General features: G+C 33.4%; 1 pseudogene; it reads left to right on the top strand.

Annotated features, from left to right (window-relative positions):
• Positions 1-40: 40 nt before the first annotated feature.
• LOC123205709 lies at positions 41-3,594 on the top strand (annotated as a pseudogene).
• The last annotated feature ends 10,728 nt before the right edge of the window (positions 3,595-14,322 follow it).

Raw genomic sequence — 14,322 nt, 5'->3', positions numbered from 1 at the left:
TAAGATAATAGATTCAAATCTATTCGACTTGGTGAGAGATATGCATAGGAAATCTTACCAAGATTTCATGTTAAGTAAGGTGGTTCCTATTCCCGGAAATATTAGTGAATCAAATCTTGGTATGGATCCTGATTTAATGATGGAAATAGCACAAGAGGTAGATGTAATCATAAATTCAGCAGCCAATACAACATTTGATGAGAGGTTCCTCCTCATCTTTTATTAATTTTTGTGATATCCAAGTTCATTTTATATATACTAATGCTTGGATTACTCAACTTAGATTTGATGTAGCTGTGAACATAAACACAAGAGGGCCATCTCGAGTACTTGATTTTGCAAAGAAGTGCAAGAAACTTTGTTGTTTCATACATATATCAACTGGTAACTAAATCTTGCTTATGAGTAGAAAATAATGTAGTTTATTTATTTAGGCTAATCAATTTTTCTTGTGTAGCATACGTTAATATACAAAACGTCGTAGAGACTCTCAACCCCAAAAGCTCACCATTATTACACCCTCATATAATTGTATAATTTTAAATTAAATAATACTAAATTACTTAATATTACATCATTATTTATTTATAAATTATCTCACCGGAAGTTTTGGTGAAGCCCACTTGGTTTAGTTTTCCATCACAAGTTCAACAATGGCTATTGTGACAAATAATTAATGCGCACAGAGGCCGGCCGGTGTATGTTTCTCTGCCAACCAACTTGGTATTAAATGCCATTAGTAGTAATATATATAAGAATGTGCCTCCATTTTCACTTGCCAATAAAGCTCTTCTGTTTCCTTACTGTCAGTGTAAGCTCTTCTTTCATTGAAGCCATGAGCTCTTTCTCCATTGAAGCACAGAATAAAATAGAGAGAACTTGTAAGAATGGCATTGGCATTCTTGAGTTTCTTCCTGCCAAGAACTATTTCGTTACTGGTGCCACTGGTTTCCTAGGCAAGGTAAATTAGGCAATAAAATTACGTAGAATTTTGTATATAAGATTTGTTATATAAGATTCTATGTTTTTTTAATTTTTCAGCCATAATTGAGAAGCTATTACGAGCAGCACTCGACGTTTGCAAGATTTATCTCTTAATCAAGGCAGAAAACGAAGAAGCTGCATTAGAAAGAATAAAAACTGAAGTAAATTCTACACATATAACACCAAACTCTTTCTAAATATATGAATATATCTATTTTCCACTATAGACTAACAAATTTACTATTTCTTTTTATAATTAATAAGATAATAGATTCAAATCTATTCGACTTGGTGAGAGATATGCAAGGGAAATCTTACCAAAACTTCATGTTAAGTAAGGTGGTTCCTATTCCCGGAAATATTGGTGAATCAAATCTTGGTATGGATCCTGATTTAATGGTGGAAATAGCACAAGAGGTAGATGTAATCATAAATTCAGCAGCCAATACAACATTCGATGAGAGGTTTCTCCTCATCCTTCTAATTGATTTTGGTGATATCTAAGTTCATTAATTTTACATATACTAACACTTGGATTTCTCAACTTAGATTTGATGTAGCTGTAAACATAAACACAAGAGGGCCATCTCGAGTGCTTGATTTTGCAAAGAAGTGCAAGAAACTTTGTTGTTTCATACATGTATCAACTGGTAACTAAATCTTGCTTATGAGTAGAAAATAATGTAGTTTATTTATCTAGGCTGATCAATTTTTTCTTGTGCAGCATATGTTAATATAGAAAACGTCGGAGAGATTCTCAACCCCCAAAAGCTCACCATTATTACACCCTCCTGTGGATGTTGATGCTGAAGTGAAGTTAGCTTTGGATTCAAATCTTGCTTTACGTGGAAGTGAAGAAATAGTTCAGAAAATGAAAGAATTGGGCTTAGAAAGGTGATTTCCTTGGTTAAATTGTAATTTAACCTTTCTTCATGTATACACAATTATATGCATAATAATCTCATAAAATTAGAACGAAAACATTTTATATTCACCAGAACAAATCAAATCATTTTCTTTTTGTCGTTTCTCCTTCAAACATATGCAAATAAGATGATATTAAATAACAACATAATTAATTGATGGAAAATTTTCTCTCCCACAGGGCTAGATGCTATGGGTGGAAAAACGTTTATGAATTTACCAAGGCAATGGGAGAAATTTTAATTGATAAGAATAGAGAAGAAATCCCAGTTGCTATTGTCCGTCCAAGTGTTATCGAAAGTACTTTTAAAGAGCCATACCCTGGATGGTTACAAGGGATCAGGTAATCCTTTCAAAAATTTTATTTTATTTATATTTAGTAGATTATACCTTACAACTTTCGAATTCAAATTTTTACTACATCCTTCCTATGATGTATATTTGATGACTCAGACCCAGCAGATAGCAAGCCAACTCAACGTAAGATATGACTAGACATTGGGGATTGAAATTTTAGATAGTATTCAAGTTTTGTCCTATATATTACTTTTCTATTAATAATGAATTACTAACCATTTGTCTTGAATATGATCTTTAGAATGGCTGACACATTCATTTTAGCTTACGGCAAAGGCTATCTTCCTGCCTTCATAAACCCTGAGGCAGTTATAGACATAGTAAGTATACGAATTCTTCTCATTATACACTACTTCATATGGTCAATATGAAGTAGGCTTTACTTTTTCAATAATCTCAAAATTATCCTCTATAAAGTTTCGTCTTGGTAATAGTCTTCCCTTATGATTATGCACATTAAGATAATCGTACAATAATATATTTTATTGTACTTATGAAATGAATCAATAATACAGATTCCAGTTGACATGGTTGTATATGCAATTATTTCTGCAATGGCAAAGCATGGAATTACTAGGAAACCAGAGCTTAAAGTCTACCACATTACATCTTCAAGAGTAAATCCAGTGAAGCTGAAATTCTTATTTGATATGGCTTTTGAACATTTCAAGTCCTCTCCAATCAAAGACATGAATGGCAAAGAAGTTGAAATTAAAAGAGTCCAATTTCTGAACTCGTTGAAAGAAATCTTCTTACATATATCAAACGAAAGTATCCCTAAAGATGCGAATGTTTCTCTAGGACACGAAAGAAAATTATCCAAGGAAATAGAGCATATTATGAACCATATTTATATTCACGGTGGTAAGATTTCTTTTTAACCCTGAGCAAGCATATTTAGATAGTGTTAGATCTTTTAATTAAATTATTTCAGAAAATAACTTACAAGTTTAACCATACATGCATGTTATTTGATTTAAAGTATAAATCCAACAAATTATGGATTAACCTTTATAATTAGTTGGTTATTTTCTTGAATTTTTGTATATAGGTTTGAAAGCAGCGACACCTACAAATTGTGGGAAGCCATGTCTTTAGAGGAACAACTGAGTTTTGCATTTGACGTGAAGAGATTGGATTGGCAGGACTATTTTTCTAATGTTCATATGCCAGGTCTAAGGAAATATGTAATAAAAAGTCAACTGAGGCCAAAAAATTTGCCAAACCTTGTAGACGTTGGAGTGCAACGTGGAAACTAAATAATTTATGCAAAAGTTACTGTAATAAGCCTGGAATTTTATGCAATTTCAATTCAGTATTATCGTAGAAGTTATTATATTTTAACTCTTAATTGCATGAGTCCTAAAGGAATTCCATAATTTTCATTCTTTTCTACAGAATTTGGGTTTAAAAGAAAATTTCTAACCATGCAAAATTCAAGAAGGCATGCACTATAGTCAAGTAATTTGAATTTAAATTACTTAAATAGAACCAATTTGTAAATTCAATTAATTTAATGGTTTCATTCTATTAAAATAAAAATATCAATTTAGTTTGATCAAATTAAAATTATTTTAAATATATATTCAAAATAAATACCAATAAGGGTAATGATAATGATTTATTATTATACCATTGTATATTATTTTATTTTTAATATAAAATCATCTAATTATATAATAATATATCTAATTACACATAGCTTTTATTGCTTGAGCAAAAAAATTGATTTTATAATTTAGATAAATTAAATTATCTCTAATAATAAAAACAAATGATATGTTCAAGAGTTAACATCGTAATCCAGTTAATGTTATGACTTCTATATATTTTGAGTGAATCATGATTCGATAAATTATAAAAAATAACATCAACTCTCTTATAACTTCAATTTTAGTTCCAAATTATTTTTATTGAAATGGCATTTATTGATGTAAAAATTTTTATTTTTTTTGTTTTTTAAGTATATATTATTCATTCAAATTTTTTTAATGAGAATAATATTTTATTAAAACCTAAATAAACTTGTTAACGAGACTAAATAGTAAAAAAAATTCAAACTTTTAACTGAAAAAAAAAATTTAATATAAAAATCAAAAGAACACTTGAAAACAATATGATATAAAATATTCTTTTATTTTGAACACTCTTATAGACAAAATTAACAAGTTTATTCTCACATTCTTCTCTTCAAATCGTCAAAGGGACCTAACTCAATATTAGCTCTTGAACTCAAAAGTAAAAAATTTTGTATTGATTTATTATAGTTTTTATAATTTTCTGACTAGACTATATCCAATCTAGTCACAATAGGCGTTTGTATAAAACAGTTCTCGATATAGACTTTTTTTTCCTTTTTCCTCTTGACACAATAGGTGTTTAGAGCATGAAATAATTCCTATGAAAGATGATATCCAAAACTTTAAGCCTAAGGCAAAAAAAGCTTCAGTTTTTGGCTGTTTTAAATTATTATTAGAGAAGGAAAAGCTGCCAACGCCCCTAATTAATTGAATCGATGAATCGCCCATTCACGTACACACCAAAGGATACATGCAGATGTAAATGAAATGACGTTTCTGTGCTCTACCCCACCGACACTGCTCCTCTCTTACCTTCTTACACTATTACCACCAATCACCCGCCATTTCCCCGTTTCCAATATATTGCCCAGTATTTCGTTTTCTAAACCGAAATTTAACTGACTGACAAAAAGCTGATAATTGAGAGAGATTAATGGGAATTACCTCTTTTCGGTCGGTTTTACAGTACAACGTTCCGATTTTGCAGTCGTCGTCTCTTCTACCGGGAACAAAACCCCATCAACTTCCTGAACCGAAATTTTACTGATTGAAAGTTATGAATATGGCTTCTGCTGATCACCACTGGATCGAATCATCCTCTGTCTTTTCAAATTCAGATGCAAAATTAACCTACTAATTGATCGAATTGGGGCTATCAGTAGTTTGGTTGGTAGCGAGAGCCACATCAAATAATGGCCCATCTATTAAAAAAAAGTATACTGATTGAGTTTAGTACGGAGGAGGAAAATAAAAAATATAAATATATTAATGATCAAGGGTTGGGTAGACAGAATAGATCGGTGGAACCCCCGATACAAAGGATATGATAGGAGCTGAGGGCCAGTGGCACAAAGAAAGAATGAATGATTCTCTGTTATTCATTTTTTCTTTTTTAAAGGCATGAGCTGTAAACCACGCTTGAAAACAATATGACAGTTGGCATCACAATCAAACATCCCAAAGTTGATTTTTATGACTTTGATTTGACTAAAATATTCTTTTATTTTCGGCACTCTTCTCATAAACAAAATTAACAACTTTTACATTCTTTCTCACATTCTTCTCTTCTTCTTACAATCTTAAATCTTTCCTTACTTTCAACAACTGAGACCATGGTTTATGTTCCCCGGCCTGTCTCCCAACTCTTTAATCTGTGAATACAATTTTAATACATAAATTAAATATATAAATAATATATAATTATATAATTAAATTATTTTAAATTAAATATAAATTAATTTCTAATTATATATAATATATTATTTATATACTTAAAATATCATTAATAACTTGTTAAATTACGTATTGAGTAACAATATTGATGAAGTTGTTAACTGATGCGATGGACGAGCATGAGTAAGCTTTAAATTTAATAAGGTGGTGGTTGGACTTGTAAGGTTTTATTTTTCTTGGTTAAAGTCCACTTGCTCCAATTTAATTTCTAATTAGATATTTATATAATATATCGTCATATAATTAAATTTTATTTGATTTTTTATCCAAAATTATTAAATCACATATGATACATCATTATTATTTAATTAAATTATTTTAATTTAAATATAAATTAATTTTTAATTATATAATAATATATTATCTATATATATAAAATATTATTAATATCCTATTGAATTATGCATTGAATAACAATAAAGGGGGTAGGGATGGTAATTTGAACCCGACTTTAGGGACCTCGACCCTCCCCAACCCTAACGGGGAGGGGATTTCCCGTTATAAATTTATAAACAGATATTTTAGATATTTTTCTCTAAAATATCTGTAATGAATAAAATTTATAAATTGAAAAACAGAATAATTTTTTATAAAATAATTGATTCTTTTATATCAAAAATAATGGATATATCGAAAACAATATGTTTTTCTTGAAACGATGCATTTTCTTCTCAAACACGTTGTGTGAAGAGATGCGAGAATTTGGAAAGGGGTGCGGAAAGGGAATAGGTGCGTTAAGAGGTGCGCAAATTTGAGAAAGGGTGCAAAAATGGTGCGAAAATTTGAAAAGAGGTATGGGTGCAAAAATTTGGAAAGGGGTGCAAGACTTTCTGAAAGGGTGCGACAAGCGTTGCGGGTGTGTGAAAGGGTGCAACAATTGCTGAAAGGGTTCGTGGAAGGTGCGACAATTGCAGAAAATGTGCGGGAATAGCTGAAAGGGTGTAAAAGGGTGTGTGGAAGGTGCGGCAATTGTGAAAAGGGTACAGCAGCTTCTGAAAGGATGATATAGTTTCTGAGAGGGTACGAGAGTTTCTGAAAGGGTGCGAGAATTACTGAAAGGGTGCGGCAAGCGTGGCGGGTGCGTGGATTGTTGAAAGGGTACGACAAACGTTGCGAGTGCATGGAAGGGTGCAACAATTAATGAAAGGGTGTGTGAAAGGTGTGGCAATTACAGAAAGGGTGCAATAGGTTCTAAAAGGGTACAACAATTACGGAAAGGGTGCGACAATTTCTAAAAAGGTGTGATAGCTTCTAAAAGGGTACGACAATTACGAAAAGGATGTGAGAATTACTGAAAGGGTGCGTGAAAGGTACGACAATTATGAAAAGGGTGCAACAGCTTTTGAAAGGGTGCGATAGTTTCTGAAAGAGTACGATAGTTTCTGAAAGGGTACGGGAGTTTCTGAAAAGGTGTGGCAAGTGTGGCGGGTGCGTGGATTGTTGAAAGGGTACAACAAGCATTGCAGGTGTATGGAAGGGTATGACAATTAATGAAAGGGTGCGTGGAAGGTGCAACAATTATGAAAAGGATGCGGCAGCTTCTGAAAGGGTGCAACAGTTTTTGAAAAGGTACAGGAAATGCTGAAAGTGTGCGGTAAGTGTAGCGAGTACATGGATTTACTGAAAGGGTGCGACAATTAATGAAAAGGTGCGACAATTAATGAAAGGGTGCATGGACGTGTGCGGCAACTCACTATAGGGCGCGTGGCACAATGCGTTGAGTGAGAAAATTATCCCTAAGTTTTCGTAATAACTGTCATATTGCAAATCAAAACGACAACCAAACCAGGAAGATCGACAGTCTCACCAAAACCAAAATTACTCACACTTGATTTATTGTCAGGAAACCGTCGTTAGAAAACTACGGCAATGTCGTCCAAGTCATCTCAGTTATCTCAGGTACATATTTATTGTTAACATTGATTCGGCTTTGACACATTGGATGAGATTTAGGTTTTCATTTCGTTGGATGAATGTATGTCGATTGGTTGACTATAGTTTATATAATGCGATTGATTTTATTGATTTGACTGTATTGGTTTTGGATATACGGTTTTGTTGGATTTATTGCGTTGGTTCGTCGTTATGGGAGGAGGAGATGTTAACACATTCACGCACACATTACGCATTCAAACTACCATTGACACCTTCCCGGCCACTCTCTTTCATACGTACCCTATAACATTTTCCCACACCCTTTCACATATCGATGCACCCCTTAGCAGTTCCACACACCCTTCACTCATCCACACACCCTCTAGTAGCACTTCCACTCACCTTTCACTCATCCATGCACCCTTTAACACTTTTCTGCACCCATTCACACATTCCCGCACCCCTTTGCAATTCCACGCACCTCTTGACATTTTTCCGCACCCTTTCACACTTTCCCGTACCATTTTACACATCCACGCACCCTTTAACATTTTGTCGCACCCTTTAACATTTTGTCGCACCCTTTTGTATTTCCACACACCCCTTAACATTTTGCTGCACCCCTTTGCACTTCTACGCACCCTTTAACATTTTCTCGCATCCTTTCACACTTTCCCGCACCCCTTTGTAGTTTCATGCACCCCTTAACATTTTCTTGCACCCCTTCACACTCCCACGCACCTTTTAACATTTTCTCGCACCCCTTTGCACTTCCACGCACCCTTTAACATTTTCCCGTACCCATTCACACTTTCCCGCACCCCTTAACATTTTCCTACACCTGTTCACATATTTTCTCACCTGTTTGCAATTTGTTAGATTATATTAGTTGTATTACCTTAACCTTTTAACATTTTCCTTATTTTTTGAACATGTTTCTAGCCTTTTAGGAAATTGGAGTTAATGAACGTCCCAAAGAAAGGAGGTATAACGACAATCATTATTTTTTTGCGAAGTTAAAAGTTAGAGGTCATATGGAAACTGTCAAAGAAATCAGAAATACTCTTACTCATGCACAGAAAAAATTGTTTAAAACATGTTGTTTCGGGCGATTTTTAAAAATGGAGACTTTGAAGCATAGCTCTAGTTTATTGCATTCTGTGCTATTTCGACAAATCAACAAATGAGTGGTGGGAGAGGAATTGTGGTTTCAGCTTAATGGGGTGAACTGCAGATTTGGCCCTATTGAATTTGCTCTCATAATAGGATTAAAATTCAGTAAGGAAATGGTTAAGAGCAAGGTTATCGAAAAATCACAATTGAAATCTCAGTATTTTGCGTTTAAAAAAGTTGTTACCTATGGTGATCTAGCAGCAGTATTTAAAGAAAGAGTATGGGTAGACAATAATCAGGATGCCATTAAAATATCTGCCCTATATCTACTTCATTTTGCATTGTTGGGATCAGACAATAGAAAAATTGTTTCAGAGCATATTTTAAGTATGGTTGATGATTGGGATACTTTTAACTCATATCCCTAGGGTACTCTTGTTTGAAGGACGACCGTTAAATCTTTAAGTGAGGCTTTACTAAAACAATATAATGAAGTTTCTAAATTATATCCATCGAATTCAAAAGATATCCCAACATTAACTTATGGGATATGAGGATGTACCTTAGCATTTCAGGTAATATTAACTCTTTTTTAATATTTCATAAGTATATACTTTTGCTTATTTTATTTATTTACAGTATATGCATTTTTTGAATGACAAATTTGGATATATGAGACACTTAATAATTTGGAAAGTTTTGTGATTTGTAAATCGGTGAAGAGAATCCCTTGAATGTTGAGGTGGAGAAGTTTAGAAGGTCCAAGCTGGGAGAAGATGGATCATATTTTAAACTCTTTTGAAGTAAGTTATTATGTTTTTCAACATTATTTATTGTTAGTTGACCCTAAACCTCTCTTAATAAACCTGATTTGAATATCTTTAGGATGTCGTCACCTCTCGTATGATTGCATCCAAAGTTGAGAGACAATCACCATATTACGAAGATGTTATGGATGACATTGATGATCCAAAAGAATCTGATTCTACTTCTATCGCTGTAATATCCCCTCCAGACATCCTACCTAGCGTAACATCCCTTCCAGATATCCTACCTGCATCTGTAAGTTGGAATACTCTTGTTCGTAGGTGACGGAGTACATTTGTAAGTAGTCTTGTGCCATCAACTATGTAGCCACCTGAGCATAGTGCTTTTACATCATTGCCTCAACCGACTGAAGAAACACATACTTATAATATTCCAAGTGCATATACCTGAATAGATGAAGATAAATTTGATAGACTTCAAGAGCTTTTACAAGGGTTTATGTAAAAAGTTGATGAACGATTGGAAACATCGATGAGCGGCAAACACTACTCAAAGCACGTCAAGCATACTTGGAAGCCAAGTTGACAGAGCTTCAACATACATACCATGCAAACCCAACAAGCCCAACAGAAGTGATATGTCTTTAAACTATATTTTGATATATTATATTTTTGAATAATTGAATAATGTTATTTTGAAAATTGACAAGTGTTTTGTTTTTTATTTTCAGGGTGAGGCAACAGAAGTATTGTTTGAGTATTTTGATCAGTTTGATGCAGCTATCTAACAAACAACGGATGTCACAAATGAAACTCAATCAAAGCATCGTTCCATTACTTGGAGGACATTACGGGGAAGGATAATGAAGAAGGGTAAAGCACTTCGGAGCCCATACACTGATCCTTTCAAATATCATCGTGCACGGGCGGAGTATCAGCCATCCTCTTTGAAGGATGCAGAAAATAATATGTGAGAATATTTGCAATGGTACAGGGACCCTCCAGAGCTGGGTTTGGGCAACACTTATTTATATGGACCATGTGATAAAATTAAGTGGTGGAAGCTATTATGTGATAATAACCAATGGCTACTAGATCAGGTATATTAATCTTTAAAAGGCAAAAGTTACATTATTTTTATTTTATAATATTTGCTCACTTGTTGTAATATTATTTTACTTTTAAGCGTATTGATAGTTATTTAATGCTATTACGACATACATTTTCATCAGCTAAATGGACCTATGTGGAAACTTCTTCTGATGTGTGGTTATCGCATATAATAAAAGAACATGAAAATTATGGGTTAGATAATTATCAATGGCCATGATTATTATTAGATCTGATCGAAGGGATAAATGATCTAGACTTACATAAAGGTTATATCTCACAGGTTGATGTTGATCGGGTTTGTATTATTTAAATTAATATTTATATATTATTTTGGTAAGTATTTTAGAAAAAATTTGACTGATGGTAACGAATTTATTGCATTACAGGTTTATATTCCGATCAATTATGAATCTCAACATTGGGCATGCAGTGAATTGGATCTAAATGCGTAGACTTTGATGGTGTATGACTTATCGAAAGCATTTTTTGACTCTACAGAGAGGTTCTTGGAGGCTATGAAACGTTATTCTTATCTTCTGTCTATTATTAATACGACCAACTATTGGGAGTCATGGGGTCTTGAGCCAAAGTTAGAACCATTGACCATTACGAGATGCATGGATGTGCCACAACAAGGCACTGCCTCCGGTGATTGAGGGATATTCTCATTATATATTTTAGAGTATCTCGCCACTGGTAAGAGATTAAATTTTAGGGCAAAAAATGCTTCCTATATGCGTTGCATGCTTGCATCCAAAATATGGAAGCATGGCGGGAATTCACTCTTTACCTGATTTTTCGTATTATATATAAACTTATAAATATTCTTATTTTTTTGTATAGTATGTAAAGTTTATATATTTATTTTGTATTGATTGGTTAAGATGTATTAGGGTTTAGTTGTATGCATGGGTTGATTAATTGCATTTCAGGTAATTTATATTGCATATTTTGAATGATACGTTGATGTGGCTGGAGTTTGGGTTGACGGATATATATATATATATATATATATATATATTGGAGTGCAGTTTCTTTGGATTTGGTATATACAGGTTGGGAATTGTTGAAATTACAGAGGAGATGCTGTCGAAATTTTTACGTAATAGTGTAAATGATTGCTTAAATGATTCTATTAATTTGCTAAATTTGTATTCCTAATCTTTATTGACAAAGTAATGAATTATTTTTAGGAAGAGAATAACGAAAAGGGAAAAAAATAACAGGCCAAACGGTGCGGTTTATTTTTCACTGAAGAAATAGAATTTACAATCATTCACAAGACATTCAACATATATACCATATGCGCAAAAGCAATTTAATATACCCATTCAGCATTATCTGAATTTATATTCTTCCTGACAAACCCATACCTGCTGAAGATGTTGTAGCCTTAGTTAAGGGATTTGTACAAACTAAATGTGTGTGCCCTTTTTGATGACATCTACTGCATTCAACTTGACGTATTTCTTCTCTTTTTGATGGTCTTCTATTATGTTCTGAGGGATGACCAGAACATCGTTGTTACATTTATGGTGGATTAACTATACGGATATCTTCAGGTTGCACCCATTCAGAAGAATCACCCAAAGGTTTAACAACCTCCCAGTTAACAGTTTTCCAATATTTAGTTGAGTAATATTATTTACCCAAGGATAACAATTTGAGAGGTTTTGAAATCTGGCAATTGTCGCAACATGTATGCATGCTATTTGTGAGAGTTAAAATTTTTTACAACTGTATTCTTTTGTTGTAAGATTGACTATAGCGACAGGTCTACCGGAACCATGCACTTCATATCTATCAATAGTTATTGGTTTGACAATCATATTAGCTAATTTGCGAATATGATTGGCTAACTTTTCTTCAGCCCACGGAGTCAAAGGATGAGTGCAAGTATCTGAAAGATATTATAACCATTGAAAAATTAGAAAATACTGAATTGATGGTTTGTACCTATCATATTGCGAAGAGTAACAAATGTATGATGGTTTGCACCTACCATATTGTGATAAGTATAAAACCATTTTTGTAAGGTTAAACGTAGGAATTCAATGAGCATCACCATTGGCAATTTACGTGCATGTCGTGCCAAAGCATTAAACGATTCAGCAATATTTATGGTCATAATGTTAGACCAGATGCCGGGAAAGTAAGCATGAGCCTATCATATGTAGTCAATTCCTTCCAAATAAGCAGCTACAATGGGGTTTTTAACTTTAATCATATGTAAAGCTTCCTCAAAATCTTCTGTTCGATAAGCCTTCGCCGCTCTCCAAAATAATCCCTTTATATGTTTTGTTTGCTTGTACCGAGAATGCATATTTCCTTTTATATGATGGTTACACCAGCCATGATGCGCATTTGGAAACACTTCTCTCATAGAATGAGTGATGGCATGGTGCTTATCTGAGATGATTGCTAGATTTATGAGATCGCTGATACATCTATGTAACACTCAGAGAAACAAGATCCAAGTCATTGTTTCTTCCCTTCCTCCAACTTCGAAAGCAATTAGATAAATTTGATTGTTTCTGTTTTTGGCCACAGCAATAAAAAATGTACCCCAATATCACCCTTTTAGGAATGCCCTATCAATACAAATAACAGGACGACAATACTCACAAAATGCTCTAATAGAGCATCTTAAAGATATGAAAACAAATTGGAATCGATTATCCGAGTCAATTTCAATTTGTGTAATAGTACAGAGTTTCGTTGTTGAAGGTTATAACAAGATATCAGTAATAATCTTGATGACTCTTCGGGTGAACCTCTAATCTTGTTCAACACCCAATTCTTTGCACGCCAAGTTTGTGCATAAGTTATATCAATTTGAAACCTATCTGCCATTTTTTTTATAATTTCTTTCGGCTTATACACAAGGTCATCAGCAGTAAATAATGTTTGTAAGATTTTTCCAAGTGCTCTTTTACCTGTTTGCCTGTGGTGAGGTCTTATGATATCGTGAGGACAAGTATGTGTTCTTAATTTATGTAACACAAATATATTGCTATTACTTAACTTGACCCTTCTCACTTTCCATTTGCATAGTTGATGTAAACACTTTATATCCCATCTCCTCTTATTTGAGCTCGAGACCTTGAATTAATAACCATTTTCTATTGCATCTCTATATAATGTATCTTTTAAAACTTGTTTAAATGCAAACTGGTCTGTTACTTTGAATTTGCCGTTTGATGGTACAATGGTATGAACTTCAATTCCTTCATTTTCAACATCTCTATAGGGTTCTGGACCACTAAAAAATGGATTGCAACTATGATGTATTGGAGTAATGTCAACTAAACTTTCAGGTGATGTCACTGACGTACCAACCTCTGTATCATTAATAACATCATCACACATTTCCGCACCATTATAATCTTTATCGTCTTCATTATCACAACCACAATATTCATCTTCTTCTTGAAGGTTAATATCATTTCTTGGTAAATTATCTGTTTGATAACAGCCTTCAAGTGTACCCCATATTGGTTCTAGGCCTCTTTCACCATATTCCAAGTCTTGAGAAAAAGGATTCCAACCAATATCGTTCTCAATACCATCTATATTTATCTTGCTACTTCCTGGTACACTTTCTGGTTGTGTATATATGTTATCCATGGAATGAACTTCGGTTGATGGATTTTGTT

The sequence above is a fragment of the Mangifera indica genome, unplaced genomic scaffold (assembly GCF_011075055.1).
Source record: "Mangifera indica cultivar Alphonso unplaced genomic scaffold, CATAS_Mindica_2.1 Un_0013, whole genome shotgun sequence".
NCBI lineage: Eukaryota > Viridiplantae > Streptophyta > Magnoliopsida > Sapindales > Anacardiaceae > Mangifera > Mangifera indica.
Note: the sequence above shows the minus strand (reverse complement) of the source record. Positions and strands in the feature narration are given on the sequence as shown.